Below are 21,881 nucleotides of genomic sequence, written 5' to 3' on the forward strand. Positions count from 1 at the left end.
GTTGGTATGGAGGATGAATAACCGTCAGGTTACGAGTATTTCGCAATGCAGCACAGTCTTATTTAAGACAGGTTTACTACACGCGAGACTGCCAGGTGCTAGGGAAATTCTGTGAACCGTTTTTTGTATTGTGACCACAAAGAGTTTCATGCTGGATTATTATTGCTTTTGGAATACGCTTTTGGTACAGCAATACTGTTTTTAAGACTGTTTTTTGGCTGAAATTTTATTATGAGAAAGAAGTACCAGGCTGACAACCAAGTGTGACTGATCTGGATATTCATACGTGATTTGTTGGTCAAATTTTAAATAATAGTTCGTACCGAACAACAGTTCATCCGCGGTAATTGTGATATAGTCACAACTTCAATTGACACGAAGGCCGGTCCTGGGCATTTGGCAGAAAATGTCAATGTAAGGAAACTCTTTTAGGAATGTTGGTGATGGTGAAACTTTTAAAAGTCTCAATGGGAAGGTGTGACACTTAAAAACCATGGCCTATAAACTGGTTATCGAGTGGAACAAGCAGAATTGTTACCAGATTATTCTCCAAGGCGTCTGAAAAAGGACTCGTTTGTCCATTCATTTGTGAAGGTTCAGTTGCACCAGGCGCACGCCGGTAGATTAAGGGTGGCACGCTTTCTTCATGAGCTATACCACCAAAGTTCACATCTAGTTATCTTGCATTTGGAGAATCGAATGCCCAATTCCTAAAAATAGGCGAATGAATCAATCATAACAGAATATGAGAATTCTTTTTTCTACGAGGCAACGGACAACGAAATTACGGAAATGCCCACATGCTGCTGTCATGCTCGCTACAGAAGGTCGGGAAAGTAAAAATGTGCTGCGTGGTTGCTCAGGAATAACCAATTTTTAAGGACCAAATCTCACTCATACTGTCATCAAAAATCGTTTACTTGCGTTCCATGTGTTTTTGTGATTTTTTTCAAAGGCGAACTAATTAATCTGCTCATTATCTATCATTTTCCCCGTGCTAGAGTAACTATGCTGCATTAATTAAACGCCATCCAGTTGCCTTATTAAATTATAATAGCCCAACAGAGAAACGGGGTCCGAAAAAAGCAGTCATTACTTAATTGTTTTCTCGCTCAAGTGACACGTTTTATCCATTACTTAATTGTTCCTCTTTGGAACCACCAATCTTCTACAGAGGAAGGATTCTGGATTACCTAGGAATATTTTTGATCACCTATTTTTTAAATCAGTTTTTCCCTTAAAAAAGCAATTTTATTTCGTCGGTCATCATTTACCATTTTGACATCAAAGGTTTTGCTTCGTAACCCGTCCCGTTGGTGACTATTAAACTTAACCGGTTACTGTAGTTCGATACTTGGATTCTTTGGAGTGCGGTCTTGTTTAACCAGAGAGACATCACAAATCACGAAATACGTCATTATTTTTACGCTTGCTCGGTGAAACACGAAAAACGACTACTTTGCGTACACAAGGATTGCGCTCGCATTCACTTTTGATGTTTGAGACTATGCTCTTCAAAATAGTACATCTGACTACCGGCGTACAAACCGCCTCCTGCCACTTCAAAGGCCAATCTAGTAGCTAATTAGGTGTCCAGAGATCAAAATCTCTGACCTGTTCAAGGCTGACGACTTGAAAGGTTCACGGGATCCACAAAATCGCCAAAATGATAGTCACCTCTATCATGTTTAGAGTTGTTCTTTCATCTCTGAAGTCGAACGGGGGCATGGTTTGCTACTGTCAGATCCGACGTGTAGCGTTTTTCTCCACGATTATTTGGGATGTTCTCGTAATCACAAACATGTCACAGTGTGAATGAAGCTGGGCTTTGGCTGTCCTTCACAGACAGCAACAGGGCGTGACAAATGTGAAGGTGATCCATCCAATCACAAGAGGTAATCTCCATATGGCAAACTCAGTTGTTAAACTTTGCGCGCAATTCCTGCCTTTGCTATCCCCAACAGTGCATTTAAGATATTTGATGGTAAATTGATCCACTCCATAGTTTTTTCACATTAAACCGTGCGATTTCCTTGCGCCAGTTGCTGAATATTGCGTAAGGTCTGAGATTTCCCACGGTTCTCAGGTCTATACCTTAGCATATCATTCGTGGAAATTAGACACAGATTTGGTCATCATCCAAAAAAGCGCTTGCAGTAAATAATCTGTTGAAATTCAGCGTCGCCATTCTGATGCACTTTTTTGAGCTTCATTTGATTGTTTCAATGCTGAACCTGATACTAGATGATCAGCGACAAAGTGTAACTCCACATCCATAAATAGCACAAGGTTGAATAAACTAAATTCCAAATAACGAATGCATTAACTCTTGCAAGTTATCTTGCCTTTGACGGAGTACTGATAGATTTGTTCATTTAAGCTAGACACGTTTGTTGAAAGGAATGCTGGTAGACACGTCGTCCTGGGACAAATATCATAACGTTAGATATGTTTTTTTAAAAAGGTGGAGTTGGGAAATCAAAAGATTTCCAACATTTGACGGATAATTTCGTTGTTTAATTGACAAGAAAGGCTGTCGAAATTTGTTGATTGTTTCTTGAACGCCAAACACTTATAAACAAAAATTTCCAAGCGGTGTTATAATTTCCATAATAAATTTCACGTTCCCTCAGGTAAGGGCCAACCTTAACACACTTTATCAGTAGTATATACCATTACACCGGAATTTTTGTAAGACGAACATATCTAAAAAGCGAAGCGATTTTAGGGGAAGTATGTCTTACCTTGCTGCTAACAACAAGGACACTAGCGATGTCCGTTTGCTTGCTTGCGAACTAAATAAAAATAAATATCATTTGAGATCTATTGAAGTTTTCCAAACTTGCTCCAATACCGGAGTTGCTTTCATCAAAATCATAAAAAGTGTCAAGCAGATTGTCTTGCGCTATAAATTTTAGTGTTCCCGTTTGAATTAGCCGGAAAATAAAAGAACCCAAATAAAATGACTTCATCTCGACGGCATCATACTTTAACTTAAAGAGAGATATCGGAATGGCCACGTTTACACTTCATTGTCACGCATTTGACACGGAGTGATCAACAAGGATAATAAATTGTCATTGATTTTAATTTTTTGACATCTGGAACGAGTAGTTAATGAATCCTCACGGTAAAACTCCAGGTTATTTGTTAGAAGCCAAAGCGCCTAAATAACCTGGCCGTTCGTTAAGAAAGCCTACACTGTACAAGATTTCACAAATATTCAGTGGATCGTTTAAAAATAAATTCCCTGCCATTACAAGCTGCTTGCGTAAACTTTCCTCATGATAGATAGATAGATAGATAGATAGATAATAGATAGATAGATAGATAGATAGATAGATAGATAGATAGATAGATAGATAGATAGATAGATAGATAGATAGATAGATAGGATAGAAGATAAACAGATAGATAGATAGATAGATAGATAGATAGATAGATAGATAGATAGATAGATAGATAGATAGATAGATAGATAGATAGATAGATAGATAGATAGATAGATAGATAGATAGATAGATAGATAGATAGATAGATAGATAGATAGATAGATAGATAGATAGATAGATNATAGATAGATAGATAGGTAGTTAGATAGATAGATAGATAGATAGATAGAAAATCCAACAAAACGTTTCGCCCCACTGTCAACGACTCAGTCACTATTTTTACCGTTTAAGGACTACTTGATCAGGAAGAATACATTATCACAACTGCAAATTTGACGTAAAGCACGGGGAAATACAAGGATGACCTAGATGATACAAGGCCCTCAGGAAAGGAGACGTCTCCCTTTGAACAGTGCATTGAGTGTAAAGATGGCCAAATCATATTGGATTCGGATAAAATCCTCTGGCTAAATGGCTGCCCAGAGGAAAATGTGAAGGGAAAAAGTTTCAGAGATGTGCGGAAATGCCTACCGGCGTTTGATATTGCTGAATAAATATGCTTATCGCTTGTTGTGACACAAACCACACTCAATGCTGTTTAACGCATCATTGAGTACGCACGTAAAACAATGTACCAAGAGCCCACCGACCCAATTCATATTCAGGGACGCAGGTTTGTCATCCCATAAAATGCACAGTTGAATCCCCTAGTTTACTTCACAAAGAATCCCAACACACTTGGTTTTTTGTCCCCATTTCTATAAAAAGCCAAGAGATTTCACTTCAGATGTAAAGTTTGAATGTGAAAACGAAAATTTGCGATATTTCTCAGTAAGACTGGTGAGTCAAAGCATGCACCTTGGTCAAATAATGATGAAGGTCTCTCCACGCAGGCATTGGTTCCTCTTTTTCGGTTATCCAAGTAAGACGACTGGTTGTGTATGGTATGCTGGGGTAGGCAGTTCACCAAAAACCATTAAACGCCCACTTCTGTATAAGCTGAATTCGAAGAAGGCTAAAGACTACTTATATGTTTACGCAGAACACCACTCCGTAGAAAATTTTGTTATGTTTTGGAAGATTATCCTTACGCTCTTGTTTACAAAATGGTCTTGCTGCTGTGTGATGAATTAAAGGCTGTTTTAGATTCGAACACTTGTCCTAATGGACACAACTCTTTGATGATGACCACAAATATGTGATATATGATCCATTAACAATTTTCCCCAACCACTCGTTTGCCAAAATTATGCCTATATGGTACTAACAATGGAAATATACAAATCTGGTACACACTCACCCAAGCCTTGTTCGAGAGACTGGACTTTCTACTGCTCTTGTCATTCAACAACCCATCGGAGATTTTGACGACTGCCATTCAAATAGAAGAATAGCTTAATATATACCGGAACAATCCATCCGGGGATTTGTTCCAGTGAACAAAGTTACTTTATGTCAAAAAGCCTATAGTCACCTAACCTGTGTTTCGTCATCGTTGGAAGACATCAGCATTGTGCTTCTCATATGAATTCGAAGAGTCCGCAAGCTCCCGGCTAGTGGCCGAACACTAAGCCTTTCGACCGAGAATGACTGGTTAGCCGTGCGACAGAATACAGCATCACCCATCCGGCAGTCACTAGAGAATATCACGTGACGGACTGGCTTATAGTGTAAGAATAGTTCAGGTGAAAAATTGCTCGTCTTGTGAGTTGATCATCTTCCTGAGATGCTTAAAGTTTGCTGATATTATATCATGATATTTAAGAATTTTCCACTAGCACTTAAGAGTTTTTGTTCCAAACAGGCCATAGAACACCTTTGTGAACAATTCCTTCCAGTGACCACGACAAATCATTGTTTGTTGTCCAATATGGCCGTATTCAATGCGGCAGTGCTAATTATGCTGAGATTACGAGTCTTGTAAACATGAAAGCGAGTACCTGGATATATCTGGATACACCTGGGCGAAACCTCAAACTACTCCCGAGACTTTGAATAGTCTTACATGTTTTTTCTTTCTCTCTATTCATTCAACATTAGTAGGCTGGTTCACCTAGCTGGTTTCTGAAAGAAAGAGAAATTATACCATCCAGTTTATTCTCTGCTTGCCCTTCTAATCACGTATGCAAACTTGGCTTAGTGTTTCAAAAGTCGTCAGAAAGATGCTAATGGAATGCTGGTATTGGTCTTCCTATACGATTGCTCGATGGTAAGTATGACAGGTCTTGCTTATATAACTCTGGAGGTGAACTGGTAACACCGAGCATCTTCATAATCGACAGCAAGACATCAATGCTCAACAACAATCATGAAAAAACAACTCATTTGGAAACAATGTCGTGAAGTAAGGGAGTGGGATGGTTGAAAAAGGACTTGACACCAGCCTCCCTCCCTTAATCTGTCCGAGGTACTCACGGTTCAGAACACTCGTCCAAACAACCTGACGTCAACCGGTAGTGCCAACGGTGATCCATATGCCAATAGGAATTAATTAATTAATTTAATAAGTAGGGGTCCGTACAGAGTACATATGAGGTCAGAGCCACTGTAAACAGACCACATACATTGGGGCACAGAAGGGTGGAGAATTTCGCAAATGAGTCTGGGTAGTGTGCATCCAACCCCCAACTGGTTGTCCGGGATGTATTAGATACGGCTAAACACTGGGTTGGTAAAGCAGGATGGAGCTTGAAGAAATTGCTTTGTGCATAGATTGGAAGATCATGACCGCAGCATTCACGATATTATATAAAACAACGGCTTTGATTGGGTTCTCTCGTGCTTATTACACGGTTTGAAATGCCCAGTTCCGACTATCGACGTACCCGTGTCTACTAGCTGGCCCAAATAAGGACTCTAGGTTTTACCACCATCCTCTAAAAGGAGTCAGTGTTCTTCTGTTTGTCTAGATAAGTGCTGGTGCATAGGGTATGCAACTGCCACACATGCTTGTTTTGACTCATAACTAATTACTTAATAGACTGGGATTAACAGTTTGTCATCTTGTTAATAGTTCACACCACCGAAGAAATGCATACTAGCCGAGAATGTTTGGGCAGTACCCGTGTCCAAGTTAAATGTCGTCAATCCACAATGCTTCCATTCCGCCACATTTCAACTAACCTACTTCCGCAAGACGGGGAGAACTGTAATTGCTGTTGAATAAGTTTTAGTGTCTAGATGGACGGTTACCAAGGTGTAAATGGAGTGAGTGGCAGGCTATGTGATCACTCCCAGTGATCGTCAACTAGAGGATTATACAATTAATTGGGGCCTCTGACCCTTTCATTTTATTATTTTCGCATGAAAAAAACTACCGTCGGCTCCGATTACTTGCACGGTGATCTTTAAAAATTTGGTCAATATGTCACGTGGTGCCTGCAGCCAGAGGTCGATAACTATTTCGTTGGGGTGGGAAGCCTCCCTTCAACTGCAACTAAGGCTGCTTCCGTTTGCCGAACAGAGCAAAAATGATTCCTTATCCGCTTTCCTGCTGCACTATGTTATTCAAAATATATACAATCCTGGATGGTAAGTTATCGTTTAAATTAGTCTTGTATACCGTTTGGATCCTGAGCCAAACCAAAACAGCCTCATTTTATGAACGAAAAGTACCCCTCATCCTCACGTTTTTTTCGATTAGACGCCTCAAGTAACTGCCAGTATAGCCTAAACATTTCTCAATTTTTATTATTTTCTTTGGGTTACAATCTTACTCTTTCATCCAAAAATGTGTCCTAGAGTTCAAGGTGTTGTAAAAAATCAAGCTGGTTCAGTGGGTCTTATACCGGTGATTAATCCGTATTCAAAATACCAGTTCTTGGTAACTTCATAGGCGGATATGGAGCAGGCATTTCTGATGGCTGGAAATTTGTACGGTATGTAGTAGGATTCGCTTCTTCAACTACATGAGCTGCATTCTACAAATCCCACATATAAGCAAAAAGTGTTCATGATATTTCCAGCCCCTGGTGTGCTAGGAATTCCCGAAGATAGGCATTCGAACGACCGAACCAAGGTGTGCTGCTGAGCCGCCGTTCAAAACGCCAGGCTCACCAATGACATTAATCGAGTGGAAAAATTTTCAACTTTTCAGACTTGAGAGTTTAGTTACATTCAGCTCGTGCTGGCGGAATAGTGGTAATACGGTCGCCTCACATGTCAAATATGCAGATTTCACACTACGGCATGGTCACCGGACATGAGCTAGCAAAACTTGAGTTCACTGTTCCTCATCTTTAGCGTGGAGTTATCAAAGTGACGTTGCCGGGAAGGAAAAGGGAGAGTCATGTAAACGTGTATTCTACAAAATCTCGCCGCTAAATATTTTTGTTTATATTTGTTCGTTTCCTTGTGGTGATATCATCCCTATAACACCCACAGTTAGGTCGTACTGATTTGACTAAATAGTTCAAAACGTGTTGTATAAGGCTTAACCCTGACTCTGAGGAATAGGACTATTGCATGCATTCGTGCCTGCAACGATTATTTACAAGTTGACGCTAGGCTACCGAAATTGGAGTTACGTTGTTAAACACAAAAGCCGTACGTGAATCTCATGTTCAACGTCAACGAAATTTGTCAGTTTCGTTAGCCCTGTTTGGATTTGTAAAGATAAAACAAACTAAAAAGAATATCTCTTAAATTGGCGAAAAAGCTTTGTGACAATAATATCGTATATCGGAATCATATGGAGGTATGCCCACCACATGAACCAAGTGTGGTGTCCTTAATCACAGCATTCAAAGTCGTGACTGGATTAAGCTTTCATTTGGAATTGTGGGAAGTGTAAAATTGCCGCAGGCATACTTGTGTGGTTCTGTGCATTGCAACCTCAGTGCAGAACGATCATTGGCTTTAGCTGCACGAACAGTTCAATGACCAAATTTACCCAACAGGTGACATCGCGAACCGGACACAGCAGTCAGCCAATCACAGCCGAAGTAGGCTGACACTGGTGGACGCTCTTCTGATTGGTTAGACGAGTTAACCAGTCGTATGGTAACATTAGTCTTAATAAATAAGGTAGCACTCACGTCGTTCTCCCAGCGGTCATCCTTGAGAGAAACATCTGCAGAAATGATTTCTATTTTTGCAGTAGCATGCTTCCTGTTTGTGGCGACAGAAGCCTCTTCATGTAAGTAGACACAGTGTTGTTCAGTAGTGAATTTCCAATTAACTGTTGAAACGAATTTGTTTCGTCGATACATATGATCCGTGGTATGCTTAATCAAACCTCCTAAATTTTAGCACATTTCCAAGATATCTTTCATGATTCGCTAAGTAATTTAATTCCGATAGAAGACTGTCCGAAATTTGGCACTCCACTACTGTTTCAGAGAAACTCTTTTCTCTATTATCGACATAAGATTTTCTGCCGTTTTTGAGATACAGAGACCATTAGATAGTAGTTTTGCTTAGTTGGTCTTTCCTACCGTTGTTCAGTGATTGTCAGCTCCGTGATCTGGACTAGAAAGATGGACTCAAGCCTTCGAGACATGCAAACGATTGCATATTGCTTGCTGAGAATGCCCGACACGAAATATTAAACACAAGCTGTAGAATTAAACCAGAACAGGTAATCAATATACTGAGAACGCTTTACCGGCAAGGGTTCATCCGTTAAACACCAGAGGATAATTAGTTGTTGTTAACGTCTTATAATTCAGGTGGTTTGATCAACCTCTAGATAAAGTTAGATGACAATAGGAAAGAGCTTGCGCAAGAAGTGCGATCTCTAGTCAGGAACAATAAGGTATCCAACGTGAATATTGTAGGTGCGACGTTCTTCTTTGAGAATGTTTGGTTTCAAGGGGTCACTTAATGTTTTGAAACGGTGACAAGTTTTGAGTATTGATTTTGCGCCCAACTTCCATAAAGTGTGAAAATTATCATCCCTCGGGAATATATTGATCACTTTTAAACCAAATACGCTAGAAGAAAGACTTATTCAACCAGTCAGAGATAGCAGATCATGGATTTCGACCATGTAAGATGGTTTTTATTGAACAGTCTAACAGTTGCCTTATTACAGTACTGACACGGTCAGTTTCTCATTAGCGTGGAAAAATGCGATAGCCTTTGGCCATTTTTACCGCCAGAAGAAACCCCTTCCGCCCCCAACTTAAAAGTCAACCTTCTGTAAGCCTCAATCGAACATAGCACTAAGAGACCCAGAATGATCCGAATTTGTTTATCAAATGTAACGACTGCATTAAAATGAAAACCGGTACAAAGCAGACTCAAATGCGAATAGTTGCTGCAGCCTGTTGAGTATGTATTTTGGTTAGAATGCTGAAAAATCAGCTAGCGCTTAGCAAACCCAAATTTGCTTGTGATGTACAGTTTTCTGGGACCAAAACGGCTCTCATATTATCAGCGAAAACGTGATGGGTTTTTGTACTCACAATTGTGTTTGGATGCAAATAGTATAAGCTGTTTCCTATTGGAATTTTTTTTCTTGAGCGATAGTAAAAATGAGTTCTCTACAGATGGGTTTTCTTCAAAGTTTTTACTATTATAAGAGCCACAATAACCTTTTTTAACCTCTGCATCTTCCCAGGACGGGGTTGAACAGAATGATGTTCAATGTGTGATTCCCTGGAGCTCTTTGATAGGATCACCTACCATAATTTGGGTTTCACAGCATATTTTGATATGACAGCTAAATCGGGGTAGAAATAATCAACTCCAGAAACTGGTAATCAGTTCTATATATTTATTTCAAAGACTAAAGAGCAACTGATGTTTTCTACTTTCAGCTTGTGAGATGGGTAAGCGTTCGATCTTGTCCGAAACTAACAAAAATTTCAATACCTGTTTTTCTATTAAACGCGCGCGGTTCATTCCCCTGAATGCCGACCGACGATCGATAGTGTTCACGCATCAGATTTTCTTCAGAAGCGGCAATACGCTTTAGTGTATCTACTGTTCTCATCTTGAACTTTTTGAAAACATTTTATGTCAACGGGACTCTTTCATTCTCGAATTAGGTCATCACGTTGGTAAGACTAAACTAGATGGTCAATATGTGTTCGAATTGTTGTAAACAAAACATTTTACAATGAAAGCACATATATGTGATCTAAAAAACGACTATTCCTCTTAATGGGGACAAGTGATGATTTAGTAATTTTTGTAACGTTTTGTGACACCGCGACCGACAACTAAACGATTGTTTTGCTAGGTTAACCCTAGAAAAAGTCGGGGATTTTACACTACTCACTAATTTTAAGTAGCCGCGATGCAGCACGTTCCAATGTCTTACAGGTTAATTTGGTCTGTTTCGTCAAAATTATCCTAACAAATCAAGTTTTATTACCAGGAAAATGTATGCCTACTTTGAGTGAAGAGTCCACACACTCAGTAGGGCCGATCCCAACAAATCAAGTTTTATTAGCAGAAAAATATACGTCTACTTTGGAGTGAAGAGTCCACACACTCAGTAGGGCCAGCACGTCACTGGCCTTAAGTTTTAGATTGCTGAAGCCTGTTTGAGAGCACACAGAACATTTTGTTTTCCGTCGGGAAAATATCCGAAATAGCTCAAACCCTGTCGCGGCCGAAATACGAGTTGGCTTTTGTTCAGTCCATCCAACTGAAATATATCATGAACGAAATATCTAAATGGGACGCAGCTGACTCCACCGTTGAAATAAATTTCTGGACCAGGCAAGTGTAATTCATGAATGACGTAGAGAAAGGACAAGTGCTTTCTCTTCTGCCTGGCTAAGGTTATGCGGTTTTTAAGGTATCACACAAACTGCTTCGAGCAACATTTGCACGCGAATTACTGTGTACAAAAAAAATTCTGTAAAACGCATACTTGACTGCAAATCAAACCATGGTTATATCAGCGTGAGAAAACGTTTTCAATTCGTTCGCCTATAATATTTGTTTTGAAATTCTCGCTCCAATCCTTCCATCTCTCACATGACATGCTTGAGAAGCTCCTTCAATTTACAGTAATATATGGGGTTTGTGATAAACCCTTTTACGCGGAAGACGATCATATATTCGCCGCTTGGAGCAAGCCTCGAAAGATGTAACGAATTCATCTGATTATGGGCACCCGATTCTCAAGAAGTCCGCCGTGTTGAACGGAGTTGGTGGTAAAGAACTCTGAAGCTCTCCAGAAAAAAATCGGGCTCTAACTCACTTGAGTCCCATGTCCAAACTTATGCTTGTACTCCATTTTCCTTGTTAGAAGTTTTACTGACTGAAAATCACAAGCGTACTGGTTGGTAACATCTTTTCAGTGGGAAAGATAAGCCGTTAGACTAATGAAAAAACGTAGCCATGTTTTACGTTTCTATTGAAATAGATTTTGGCTGCCTCCGATCCGGCAAAATGTTTGCTTTGATACATTCACCCTCTAAAATAGATGACCAAGAAGAGTATTTCTTGAGAACTCCGAAAAGTTTTCAAGTTTTCACAGAATGACGTCACAGTTTGCGTGCATGTCGTAAACCCTCAGGACTATGAGAAGTCAGAATGCGCGCTCGAGTAAAATAGATTACACTAATCTCAAAGTAAAACGTACTTCATGCAGAATATCGCCAATTGGTCGTGTGGAACAAAAGTAGTCTCGAGTGAACAGTAAAAGGGTCTTTGATGCGAAAAACTGTCTACACAAAAATTCTTCCACTAAATCCATGGAATGTAGAGTTTCGCTAATATACCAAAATATACGGTGACATAATCTTTCTAACTACCTCAAGTCCAGCTAAACGCGATCCAGTGTATATAAAAAACGATGGTACCATAAAAACTCTCATGCTGTGTCCTACCCTTCTACAACAGTGAACCAGATGCTGATTATATATGGTAGGTTCAAAATTAGAGAATTTAGTTATGTACGTCCTCCCCCAGATATATTGACACGTTTTGATTTCCACGTTAGATTTTATTTTAGAACCCGGTGACCAGTACAGAAATAGTTCTAGGAACGTCAGTGTTCTACCAACTAAGAGTGCTTGGCAATATTTTTAGGCCATAGGCACGTTAGATTTCGTCGAAATCCTCACAGAAACACCTCTGGTTGCAGTCCAGGTAGTCTACTACCCTAAGGAGATGTAGTTCTGGTTGAAGTATTATGAAACGCGCATAAATCCAATAACTTGGATAAAAATATTCCAGTCGTTTGGAATCAGATAAAATTTACAGTTCATCATTTATAACCTGTAAAGGTAGCAAATCAATACTTTACACCCATTATCTCAGGAAATTAGCTGACTAGTGCTTCTACCCTCCCTCCTAACTCAGACGTAGGACCAAATTACTGGTTGCTTCAGCCTTCTTTCCGGGAACTCGCTACTCGAAAACGAAGTCAGCATGGAACTACTTGATGTTACTTTGCTGATTAGAGGAGGTGTGGTACTACATCCTGTCCATATGCAAGCTCAGCGCACGGAAAACTAGGCGCTCGTGGCCGAAAGTTTAACTACTGCTTTAAAGGTCACGAATTCAAAACTTTCCGGGAATTCCGTGTGATATGCACATTTTCAATAAAGATGAAGAACCATCATATTGTTTCAGGGTTTCTCGGTCCGAACCGACTTGACTTGGGGGAATAAATCTCAGACACAATTTCCAGATCACACAGTATCCAATAAATGAGGACTCGTTTGTTCTGCATGTCCTCCGGTACAAAAAACCTTTCAAACCGGTGTCTACAGAAAGTCTTACATACTTTTGTTGCAACCTTGACAAGTTTGGTTGCATTTGAAACCTTAGAAATGCACAAGACGGGTAGTATCATGGCTTTGGATGTTCTGGTCATCGTCTGATCAGGGGACACTTTCATGATATCAAAGTTTCAAGACAACGCTGATTAAATTTGCCTGTCAGTTCCGTTGCTTTTTGTAATATTCTGGAGAGCATTTTTAACAATATCGGGGTGTTCTTTCGGGATTTCTTTACGTTCAAGTCGCATGAAATTTAATATTTTCCTTTCAGGTGTCAGTGGAGGCTCATTTGTTTTGCCCTGATGGAAAACTTGTTCTCGAAAGGTCATTCGGAACACGTTAAATTTAAGTTGCTCAAATACTGTTTGTACGTCCGTGATGACATGGGTTGATTGCTAATGGCTTCAAAAAAAAAATAGAAAATCGGAGGCTATAAGCTTTTAATATATTTTCATCATCGGGGGACAAAGCAATTCATTTCAAGAGTGGAGATTCAGGGATTAACAGGTTGTCATTTTTCATTTGGAGATTTTTACGGGTTCTTTTCGTGATCGTGATAGTAAAAGTACAGGGGATCTGCCATCATTTAATCCGTCAATTTTTTTGTTAATCACTCTACAAACTAGCTTGACAGGGCACTTGAAATTCGCAACATCACTAACAAAGCGCACTGCTAATACATTATTCTGACTTAACAGAAAACGCAAAAGGTAAGCCAAATGAAATTTCGCACGTTGCCTTTGCAATACTTTGGCGTTAAATGCGCCATTCCTCACGGCTTATGTGACGTAGTCCCGGACAAAATAATGTCAAAATGTCAAATGTGATATTCCAGATTTATGAACTACCTGCTTGGGAGCACGCACGAACCAAACGGCGTCCGTTTCCAGTGTCTTGAGTGACTTATTGTTCCAACTGCGTTGTTGTCACCGGGCAGAGTAGTAGGGTGTATATCCTACTTGACAAACTGGCTCCTATTCTCTGTTCGTCTATTCAAGACTGGCAAGAAAAACTTCGAATTTTAAAATTTTTCGAAAGTCAAATTGTACAACAACGACTTCCTAACTGATCGTGACCTAGAGACATTGGTTATTCATTCTGAATGAACTAAGTATTTCTTGATAAGTATGTTGACCTCTGCTGGAGATTGGCGAGCTCCGATTATCAGACGCCGCCTAAAGAGAATTTTGAATGTGTTGGTGCAAAAGACCAAAAGCTGTGCGAGCAAACGAAAAGGAATCATCTGAAACCGAAACTTTTCGAGAAGAACGATGGACATGAATCTGTCACAAGAATTTTCGTGGTGCAAGTGGTGGATGAGGAAAGCGAGACAAATATATGATGTTACCAACAGAAGATAAAAAATCCTCCGGTGGCGATGCATACGATCCTCAAAAATTGTTGGCATTTATGACTATAACTAAAGGAGACAACGTGGACTTCGAGAATAACGCTCCGTACAGTTATCTTCTATGAAAGCAGGAACAAGTTAAACGACCCTATATTCTTGGCTAACATAGGTGAAATCAGTTAATAGGAGGTTATTGGAAAACGCGAATATATAGAAAGACACTGGCATGACTACTATTTCTGGTAAAGCAGAGTAGTTTGATTAGAGGAAAGATTTCAAAGCACTCCAAGCGTGCTGCCTGTTAGGTCTCGCATGGTTGCAGGTTGAATGCGGGGAGTTCAAAGCCTCAAAACAGGTCTCTTCTTCTGAGTGAAGATACTCCATTCCAGAGACCCAAAAAAACACTATGAAGTTGCTTCATCGCTGTTAGGAATTACTAGGAGTTCACAAATCCTATGGGTACCGGTCTACGTTACTCAGCGCACTTGCGGGAGAGATTTCAGGCCGACACGCTAAATGTAACCCGCACATTGCTCCAGTATTCTATCATATAATTCGTCATTCAAGAAACCAGTAAAAACGTGACCATTCAGTTGTAAGAGTGTGTCAGTAAAGCTGCCGATCAGCTGCCTATGACCGAAAGGCAGTCCTCAAATAATGGCCTGGAGGTCACGGCTAGTTAATCCCCATCGATTCAAGATCTCTGCACTACTGATGAGCCTCTACAAGAACGAATAACCTGTAGAATGGTCCTAAATACCTAAGAATAAGATGACTCTAGCTACATAATAAAGTCCTGCTAAAACGCCTAAAAGTTTACCTACTTTAGCGTTTGTTATTCCGCTGGACAACCTGTAGACAAGACTCAAAAACAAGTAATTTCACAGATAGCCAACAACTAATGGCTTGGAGGTCACGACTAGTTTATCCCCATCGATTCAATATCTCTGCACTACTGGTGAGCCTCTACAAGAACGAATAACCTATAGAATGGTCCTAACTACCTTAGAATAAGATGAATTTGGCCACATAATAAAGTTCTGCTAAAATGCCTAAAAGTTTGCCTGCTTTAGCGTTTGTTATTCCGCTGGACAACCTGTAGACAAGACTCAAAAACAAGTAATTTCACAGATAGTTTACCAGTTTTTGTTTGCATCAAATAAAATACATTGACTCGCTTATCCAGGGATATCACGGTAGTATTTGACGAATTTCGGTTCTGAAGTCAGTTATACGGAGCGTACTTTGTGACTGAGAACTTTACGGGGTTTCCTGTCAAAACGTCGGTGGTCTCTTTGCATGTAATTAGATTGCCACTGCGATTAAATTATATGACGAAAACGCTAGAATTTTAGAAGTAAGCAAAGAAAGACGCAAGCAAATTGGATGTTGCATATTTTGCTGCAGGTATGATCAACATAGCTATACAAAGGGCAGAAATAAAGCGTTTGTCAAAATTGTCAGTAACCTCCTCCTTATTGTGTTCAATTGAAGAAAAATATTCTGCTGGTTGCCCTTCTTGTGACATACCATCTTGTGCAGCGACCAAAGTTTGTCCAAGCAAACCTCCGCATTTTTTTTATCTATTTTTCTCTTTTTGATGACAAACCAAACTTGCTGAGCCAAAAATAGCTAGCGGAAGCTATCTTTTACCGTCTCGCCCCAAAAGTACCACTTTCTCCGAAATTTTCTGCCGGAATAAGCCAAATATCAGCATCAAAAAAAAATATTTATCATTATTTTAAAGATATTTACATGATTGCTTTTGTTTATCTTTGTTACAACAGACAAAGTTGGAGGTAATCTTTCCTGACATGCTCAAAATCTTGTACCAACTAGTGACATTCAGTAGCAAATTCATTCATGTTTATCTGTTTCGTTTTAAGTCGGTGTCCGAAGTGGAACTGTAGGCACATTCCTGTTAAATGATATCGCTTGCGCCTTCAAAGCTAGCTTCTCAGTAACGATGGAGGTATTACATCAGGTGGAACAAACTGATGACTGCGAGGAGCGTCTGTCGCGATCATGGCTGAAGAGTTCCAGTTTTGATTTGGCAAACTTGGAAACATGAAAAAATAATGTGCTTGATTCCACCACTGCACCAACCTTCGAACTGGTTCGGTTCTGACAAGTGATTCACTCGGAATCTAGATGAATCTATCATTTATAGTGTTCTTAAGCAGCAGAATATTCTGCACCAAATTTGTGTGCACATGAGTGTATACGTCAAACTTTGTACAGTTTGTGTTCAAGTTGAACGTGAGGTTGATGTAAGGTCGGGGACTGTACCAACTTGATAAGCCACAAGAAGGGCAATAGCAATTTTGGGCTGCGATGAATTTTCAGCAAACTTATGTGCAGTGCTTTACGTCAAGAACACAAATTTCAAAGCCACTCTGGCAGAGTATAGCTAGGCTATTTTTAAAAAAGTCTAACTGGATTATTGTCTCACATTCTGAATGAGGTGAGGCCATTGGGAATTTCACCATAAGTTTAGACAGATTCTACAGTCACGGGAACGTGAGACCAAAAAATCAATTAAGTTACTACATATGGTTGAGCATGAACTTTAATTTGGACGAATAAATCCCATCCAACTTCTCAGCATAGCTGCTGGCAGTGGCGAAGTAGTCACCTTCAAAACAGCAAACTCAGCCATAATAAAGTGGATGGGAGCTTGATCCCACCTAATCTATACTCACCAATAGTAATTGGCTAAAAATCCTTCGCTAAAGTTGTACAACTCAGCGCATTTGGAAGTTTGACACCATATAGCTCCATCCAAAAAATCACCATCCAGTCAAAAGACAGGATCTTAAGTCTCGAATAAAAATTAGTTCAGAAAAACTTACATGTTTGGAAGTTTTACCAAAGCCAGGCCTGTCGAGGTTCGTCGAATGAAGCCATAATATCGAAGTGAAGTGTCTTTACCTGTCAGTGTTAACATGTGTTAGTTATTACGTGTCCTTCACATTTTGTATTGTTAAAAGAACAGAACATTTTGCTAGATTCCACTGATTGGCCTTTAGCTCTGGTTTGTCAGACAAAGCAGCACGCAACTATGTGCTTCACATGTTTATTACAAATGATGCATTGAGGATAAAATCTCCCAGAAGTACAGCTTTAGTTTAGGAGTGCAGATACACTAAAAATACACCTTGGGCACAAAGAGCATTGTGGCCCTTAAGCAACCATTACCGCCGTATTTCGTATGCACTATATATATATATATGTATATTACACACGCAAATTTCAGGTCCTCGAATTTCCAATTACGAAATGCGTAAGTTTGTCAACCACTTGAACCTTTCCTGTATCGCTGGGAACACAAAAGACTTCCCACATCTAACTCTAGTCAAAAGGTCGTAAAAGTTTACCATCTTTCGTATTTCGTAGCACTATATATATATATATGTATATTACACACGCAAATTTCAGGTCCTCGAATTTCCAATTACGAAATGCGTAAGTTTGTCAACCACTTGAACCTTTCCTGTATCGCTGGGAACACAAAAGACTTCCCACATCTAACTCTAGTCAAAAGGTCGTAAAAGTTTACCATCTTTCTCTATCATTATAAAACTCAACACGTTTAGTGTACATGGGAAGATTCAGTCAATAAACCTAGCTTTATAGATGAAATCATTCTTTCAATGTTGCCTGAATGCTCATTTGTTACCCGTGTGGAACTAAAAAATATTTAGGTGCGTTAAGTCAAATCAAATGTTTGAGCATAATTCATGTGGCGAACATAGCACAAATCAGCCGTTCGGAAATCATGGTCTTGCTAAGTCTAAACAACTTTGAAGTAAGCAGAAGAAAGGCTGTGAAGTTTGGTTTTCACAGTTAAAACGTTTGGGCAAAACTGGTGTTTGGCATCCCATCAGCATGTCATCAGCTTTGTGTTCAGAATAGAAATATTTCCTCGGTTAAACGATGTGATTTGCTTTTCAGCACCTGAGGGTAAGTCGGCACTTGTCATCCCACGCAGAGAAACAGAGCGCGTGGAAAGATCTTACTTCACAGATAACTGATTATCACCATTGTTGCCGTAAACTTCCCACCGTTTGATTTTTATGCATCGTTCTTCCAATACTGTTGCAGCTCCCACACGTAGGTCATCTTTTTATCTTCTCCTGTTACGCAGAGGTGATGAATCAAAGTCCAAATTTAAGTGTTCTATTCGAGTTTGCATGCCAGTTGTTGGAAATTGCATATTTGTTTCCATGTGCAGTAGGGGAGAGAATAATAAAACTGGATTGACAAGAATAATCCCTGTTTAAAATGTGTTTCCTTTAGAAAGCAAAACAGAATATTACGTTCTTTAAAATGGGGGCAGGTTTCCCCAAAAACAAAGTCTCCTTTTTTATGCAGTAGGGTGCACCTAGAGGTGTCCCTTTTTACTCAGTTCAAGATCATTCTTGGCGGAAAAGGTCATACATTTCCATAAATATTTCGCACTGAAACAGACTTGGTAGGTGGTTTAGTATCTACCATCCTGTTTTGGTAACTAAATGAAACGAAGCAAAAGTCATCATTTCGGTCGCGTCGCTGCCATGAATTGGCTCTCTTATCCATACTACGGACTTTTTGGTTCACAAGCCAATGATCATTTCCATTGAGGGGTCTCTTTTCCTCAATCGCCCAAGGTTGTTATTGGACTGGGACTCTATAACGTCACAGTCAGTGACATGGATTTGCTTGCTGTTGTGGGCTCTCTGCGTACTTACGACACTTTCATGCATGATGTATAGCGTTGAGTATACATTCTTGCCACTGAATCTCACACCAGACTCAGTATGACGTATACTTTGTGCCCGATGTGCGAGTCTTGATTATGCTAGCGCTTACCGCGCATTCCAGAAAACATAAAGGATTGTTTGTCCTTTCGTCGGTTGTTGCGCTTTACACGCATGTTCCCATACCAAAAATTTTCACACGTCGGGATTCACTTCATCTGACTGGAACTGTTGGTGGTATGACTTCCCTTTTTTATCTAACGTTCACCTTTCCACATTTGTCGCCTGCATTTACTTCTTATGTCCATGACAAACTCTTCAGAAATACCCGACAGTATTTAGGAAATATTGACACTACCGGACAATGATCGATGGAAGTGTTGAAGAAATGCTTGATCGACTGGCAAAGCATCAAGCATGCTCATCTTCAGTGGATAGCCGTTTACCGACTGCTTTAGTTTTAGTAATGGGAGCTTTATAATATTCTCCATAGGGATTCAGCCTGCTCACTGGAACATTCAGACATACATGACAGCGAACCTACTCCCTGACGTGTGTGCAGCCCTTGTTTCTTGCTATTATCAAAGCGCCGAACAACATGATATACCCAAACTCATAAACTTTTGCACTTTATCCAAATTACAACCCAAATTACAACTGGGTAAACAAGAAAACACGTTCAAGACTGCCGGTTTTTGGACATTTCGGGTCTAGTCACGTTCTGTCAGCGTCGTTCTGGAAAGCCCCTAAGACTGTGTGTGAGTTTAGCTCATGCAGAATACTATTTTTGTGGATGAAGTTTTTTCTTTACGTTTTTGCAAGCACTTACGTAAACCAAAACACGCTGAAGAAAAGACTTTCCAATCGTTACGAAAAAACGTATTTTTCATTTTGCAAATTTAGCCCCTTGTTTCTTGGAGAAAGCTAGAAAACGGAATTTGTATTGCCCAGCTCTCCATATTTTGCTCCATATTTGATCTTATTCTTACATATTTTACTCGACTTGCCCGGAAGAATTTTTATTCTGCTCTATGCTCTGAATTACCGCTTGGTGATTTATACCAGACAAACAGATGCCGCAGGGTTTTTCTCATAACGTTTGTAGCTAGCTACTTATCTACGTATGCATTTTATACCTGTCTACTTATAATCTTTTCTCATTTTTTTCATTAAATGCCTCTTTATTTACTAGATCCTGTAATCACAAGTGGTGCTGCTAGTAAATTCTGTAAGTGAACGTTCTACCATACTAATAACCTTTTTACAAACGCCGTGTTTCTCTGGCCAGTTAAAACATTGAAGTAAAATCACCGGGGTTGTTCGTAGACATCGTCTTTAACCTCCCAAACTCTGAAACAATTTTTCGTTCTGCCGTGTACAGAATGCGCGCAATCAGCTTTGGATACGAGGTGATGCATAATTCCCCAGTGTCAAGGTGTGCAATTATTATGGTGTGCCTGTATTTATTTTGGTTTGCACCAAATTTTCTGCAAATGCAACACAGTTCACGGTGTGTGGGTCGAAGTCAAATAAGCAGGAGCAAGCAGCTCGCAATCCAATTGTTCATTCCCTTCTAAACAGAGGCCAGTTACAGTTTGGGGGGGTAAAGAATTGGGCGACATTCTCTACTAGAGTTTGATCTGGAATACTGAATGGGAGTTTAAGATGAGGCAGGGAAGCTGAAGTGATACACAAAGCATCACTGATTCGTCTAAACACATTGAATCTCTCATCCTCTGTACGAAAAATCATCCCAGGCTCGTTCAAAAAGTATCTCATTTCTCGTCTTTCTACATAAAACTGTTCTGCAGACAAACTGGTTTCTTCGTCCGTTGGAATTCGTTTGCGGTCATGTTTGCGCCCCGATTACCAGAATGTACAGATTGTGTACAGTTGTATTTGACCTTTATCACTTGAAAAGTGCTCCGTCAGCCGGTCACTTATGCATGATATTTAATTCTAGTGCTCTCTTGTTCAAATCTACTTCACTGCGCCACTGTAGTTTGTTCGACCAAATGGTTTCTTCTCTTCACCTATCATGCTCGTCACATTTCCCGCGTGCGTGCTTTAGAAGCCAAGCTTTGAAGTTGCTTTCCGGCTGCGAGACTGTCGTGGGTGCGCGTGACACGCCTGCCTTCCGAGGCACAGTTGCACATCAAGTGTGAATGAACTTACAAATACCCAACTGTACTGCTGAACCCAGTTAGGTTCGGTGGAAGTAGGCGTGATTCTACATTCAAGCTCTTGTTGACTGCAAACTCAATACCAAAGTATTACCGGAGAAGCACCGGTTACATGTTCTTAATGGACCCAAACGTAAAAGTATACCAATGCGTACCATCACTGTCCACACGCTTACTACAGAAATGGCAGTTTTCAGTTAGCTTTAAGTTGTGATACCACAATTCCTCTATCACGATTCCACAGTCGTATGGTTGAAAGCCGTCTGATGGAACGCCATTACGATAACCTGACTGTGTTCTGGGCGGATGTCATATTATGACGTGTCATATAAATAAAGAACAGCAAAGTAGTAAGCCGACTACTGATCAGATAGAGGAGTGAGAACACGCAGGCGACCATCAGCTGCATTCAGCCGCAAGGCCCACGTGATCGCAGCTGTATTTAAATTTCGTCTATGCGCCCTAATTCGTTAACTGTGACCTCTATCAAGGACCTCTTTTGGGGATTTCGAAGGTGAATGATGATGTTT

Source organism: Opisthorchis viverrini (genome assembly GCF_000715545.1).
Source record: "Opisthorchis viverrini unplaced genomic scaffold opera_v5_18, whole genome shotgun sequence".
NCBI lineage: Eukaryota > Metazoa > Platyhelminthes > Trematoda > Opisthorchiida > Opisthorchiidae > Opisthorchis > Opisthorchis viverrini.